The 4,458-nt window shown below is 46.7% G+C and overlaps 1 pseudogene; it reads left to right on the forward strand.

Moving 5' to 3' along the window:
* The first annotated feature begins 3,269 nt into the window (after window positions 1-3,269).
* Window positions 3,270-4,090, forward strand: LOC129474520 (uncharacterized; annotated as a pseudogene).
* The last annotated feature ends 368 nt before the right edge of the window (window positions 4,091-4,458 follow it).

Consider the following 4,458-nt stretch of genomic DNA (forward strand, 5'->3'; position numbering starts at 1 on the left):
CTTCCAGTCTTTTCTTGGTGGAACTTTCGCTCCCTGCTCAATGCTTGTAATTGGAAAGGAACGGCATATACATACACACACACACACACACACACACACGTATATACACGTATATATATGTGTATATACATGTATATATATGTGTATACACATGTATATATACATGTATATATGTATATATGTATACGCATGTATATATATATACATGTATATGTGTGTATATATATATATACACACACATATATATATATATACGTATATACACGTATATATACATGTGTGGATTATACAGGTGGGTGGAATGCCTGAGGTCAGAAGTTCGAGACCAGCCTCGAACTTCTGACCATACGTATATATGTATATTTATATATATACATATACACACACACAGACACACATACACACACACACACATATATATATATTTTTTTTTTTTTTGGAGACAGAGTTTTGCTCTTGTTGCCTTTGCTGGAGTTCGTTCAGTGGCATGATCTCAGCTCACTGCAACCTCCGCCTCCCGGGTTCAAATGATTCTCCTGCCTTGGATTACAGGCACCTGCCACCACACCCGGCTAATTTTTGTATTTTTAGTAGAGACAGGGCTTCATCATGTTGGCCAGGCTGGCCTCGAACTCCTGACCTCAGGTGATCCACCCGCCTTGGCCTCCCAAAGTGCTGGGATTGCAGGTGTGAGCCACCACACCCAGCCCGGCACATACTTTCTACATCAGCACTTCTAAGCGTGCACCCCATGAGCTGCTTACCCTGGAATCACCCCAAGACAGGGCCCGCAGAATCTGCATTTTAAATCATCTCCCCACTGGGTTCTTATACTCACCAAAGGCTAAAGACCAACTGATTGTCTTATGTTTGAATTTTTTAGAGCAAACTTGGGTTATTTTTATAGTCAAATAAAAATCAAGATAAATAGCTGTTTTATTTCTTGTTTCTTTTTCCAGCTGTTTTCTTCCCTTCCGTTCTTCTCTCCTTTAGAGAACCGAAGTTAAGACCCTGCGCAGACATCACAGCACCTCTTCTACCAGACCTTCTGATTCGGGGGCTGCATCTTTGAGAATTTCCTCAGGGGTCAGCTTTGGAGATCAGCAGGGAGGAGGGTGCTCACCCTAGGAAGCGGGGACGCTCTAGAAACTGGGCTCCTGGCTGTGGTCCTGGACAAGATTCCCAGGCTCCAGGCTGGCTGTCTGCACCTGCTACCTATTCCCAGGGGAGTGTGGGAGGCCCAGGCTGAGCAGCACAGCCTCTTTCCTGGAGGAGCTATCACTGTGGGGCCCCTGCTTTTGTTGCCAAGGGCCCAAACTGGAAGCCCCTGGGTGCAAAATCAGGTGTCTTAGAGGCAAAGGGAAGAAACCCAGACCTCCTTTTATTTTCTTCTAAAGAGTAAACAATACAGCTCATAAAATGGATGAACTCTTAGACTTTTATAGAATCTTCTCAAGAGAGCCTGCTCTCCAGGCCCCCACAGTCCTGGGTGCAGCACGGGCCTTCAGAGAGAATCCCAGGCCTCACAATGACACCGTTTCTGTCACACAGCATCCTCAGCTCCTCTGTGCTGCTTTTCCCTGTGAGGTGCTTCCCAGCACTCAGCACAATGACCAGCACAGGAACCACCTGCTTTCTCTCAGGGTTCACCTCCTCAGTGTCAATGTTCCACTGCTGGACTGGGAACTCCACAAAGCCAGAGCCATGACTGTTTTGTTTGCTGCTGTGTCCCTGGTGCCCGGCATACAGTAGGCCTTCAATATACTGTTTGTAAACAGCATAAAATTCCCAAATCCTCTGAATTTATAGGATCACAGAACGCAGTCATTCCACTTTTCTTTTTCTTTCTTTCTTTCTTTCTTTCTTTCTTTCTTTCTTTCTTTCTTTCTTTCTTTCTTTCTTTCTTTCTTTTTTCTTTCTCCTTCCTTTCTTCCTTCCTTCCTTCCCTTTCTTTCTTTCTCTTTCTTTCTTTCTTTCTTTCTTTCTTTCTTTCTTTCTTTCTTTCCTTTCTTTCTTTCTCTCTCTCTCTCTTTCTTTCTTTCTTTCTTTCTTTCTTTCTTTCTTTCTTTCTTTCTTTCTTTCTTTCTTCTTTCTTTCCTCTCTCTCTCTCTCTCCTTCCTTCCTTCCTTCCTTTTTGACAGTCTTGCTCTGTCACCCAGGCTAGAGTGCAATGGTGCTATCTCAGCTCACCGCAACCCCTGCCTCCCAGGTTCAAGCGATTCTCATGCCTCAGCCTCCCAAGTAGCTGGGACTATCAGTGCCCACCATCACGCCCAGCTAATTTTTTTGCATTTTTATTTTAGTAGAGATGGGGTTTCACTTTGTTGCCCAGGCTGGTCTCGAACTTCTGACCTCAGGCAATCCACCCACCTCGGCCTCCCAGAGTGCTGGGATTACAGGTGTGAGCCACCTTGCCCAGCTTCAGTCATTACACTTTTTTTGAGGGCCTACTATGTGCCAGGAACTTTGCCAGGTGTGAGATCCAGTAGAAAACAAGAGCCCTACCCAGTTCTTGCCTCGTGGAGCTGAGTGATACTAGAACAAACAAGGTTTTGGAAACAGAGAGACAAGGGTTTAAAAATTCCAGGTCTGCCACTTACCTGGGTGCACTTGGGCAGCTGAGCACCAGCGCCTCGGTTTCTCCATTTGTAAAACAGAAGTGATGACAGCATCAACTTCCTCAGGTGAGTGGATTGGAGATAATGTCTGTAAGGTGTTTAACAAAATGCTTAGTGCCTACTACGTGCTCAGTAAATTAGCTTCTGCATTACTATCCTAGGGCTGCTGTTACAGAGAACCACAGTGAATGCAACCGAAATTTGTTCTCTCACAATTCTGGAAGCCAGAAGTCCAACACCAAGGTGTCGGCAGGGCTGGCTCCTTCTGGGGGCTGTAAGAGAAAATCCATTGCATGCAACTCAGGAATCCTTCATGCTCCTTGGCTTATGGCAGCGAAACTCCAGTCTGACTCAAGGCTGAGTGGCGTCTCTCCTGTGTGTTTTCATAGCTCTGCAGCCCTTTCCTCTCATAAGGGTGCCAGTCACTGAATTTAGGATCCACCCTGATCCATTATGATATCAGCTGGCCTAATTACATTTGCATTTCTACATAAGCCCACATTCTGAGGTTCTGGGGAGGCATGAATTTTGGGAGGGACACTATCCCACCCAGAACAGCTTCTATTATTGTGTGTGTGCATGCTCAGTGCTTTGTAGACTTGACTTTATTCCCTCCTCCTAGCCACCTTATGAGGAAGGGACAATGGCTACCTTGGCTTACATGAGGAGGCGAGGCGCAGAGACTTGGAACCTCTCAGGATACACGATCATCTTTGCCCTTGCTTGGAATTCATCTGATTTTCAAAGAGGGGGCCTGCAGCAGAGCCTCCCAACCTGACTTTTCTCTCCAAATGGCAGTCCCTGCACAACAACAAACAAGGAGATGCTGGGCTCCACAGTGCCCTGTGTTCACAGGCTCCACAGCAAGATGAAACGTCCTGGTTTAAAACGGACATTGATCAGACCTGCTGGGAAGGCGAGCGGGAGGCAGAAAGGCACGGCTGCTTCCAAGTTTCTGTTGGCAGAGAGGGCAGAGCTGACAACTCCCAGTGAAAGATGTTTTCACCGTGGCGCAAGAGCAGAGACAGGGCCAGCCCGGCCCCCCAGCCCCGCTCACAGCTCTAGGTTGATGCTTCCCAGAGGGAAGAGCTCTTTCTCTCTCAAGCGTTTCAATAATCTTATCCTAACCTGGCACAGAACCTCACCCTTCCTGGGAACACAGGAATGTTTCCTACCTGATGTCAATAAAATCCAACTCCTTAAGGTCTCTCATGGGGTCCATGGGGTGGAGTTCATTCCACACCATTCTGAGGACAGAGTCAGAGGAATTTGCGGGGTCTTCTCTGGCTCGGAATAAGTCCACCAGGCATCTCTACCTTATCCAGAAGAGAATCATTTATTTGCACAAGTGCATAGCGGCTGACACCGCCAGCACTAACCAGATTGGATTCTTGCTCCACTCTCGGGGCCCTCATTCAAGGCTGGTCTGTTCCCGCAGGCCTTCTGACAAGTGCCACATTTTGTTCCTCTAACTTGGGTGAAGCCCCCTCAAACACTAGTCTCAAAGAGCCTTTGCTACAAAGGCGGGTGCTAGGGCCTCAAATTCAAAGGCTCTGACTCAGTAGGTCCAGGTTGGGGTCCCAGGACTATAATACAGGTGGTCTTGGCACCACACTTGGCCAAATGCTGGGTAGCTTGGAAGAAAGCTCCAGAAGCAATCTAGAGCTTTATATCATCACTCAAAAGTAAAGGTTTGTAGGAAAGATCTAAACCAGTGTCTTCCCAAGTTCCCAGCTTCTTCAACCAAGCTGCTGGTTGAGGGGAAGATGATTGTAGATTTTAGGGCATCGATTTACATAGTGTGAAAATTATTCCCCTCTGGTTATATCAAAGGAAAATT

The sequence above is a fragment of the Symphalangus syndactylus genome, chromosome 24 (genome assembly GCF_028878055.3).
Source record: "Symphalangus syndactylus isolate Jambi chromosome 24, NHGRI_mSymSyn1-v2.1_pri, whole genome shotgun sequence".
In the NCBI taxonomy this organism is placed as follows: Eukaryota; Metazoa; Chordata; class Mammalia; order Primates; family Hylobatidae; genus Symphalangus; species Symphalangus syndactylus.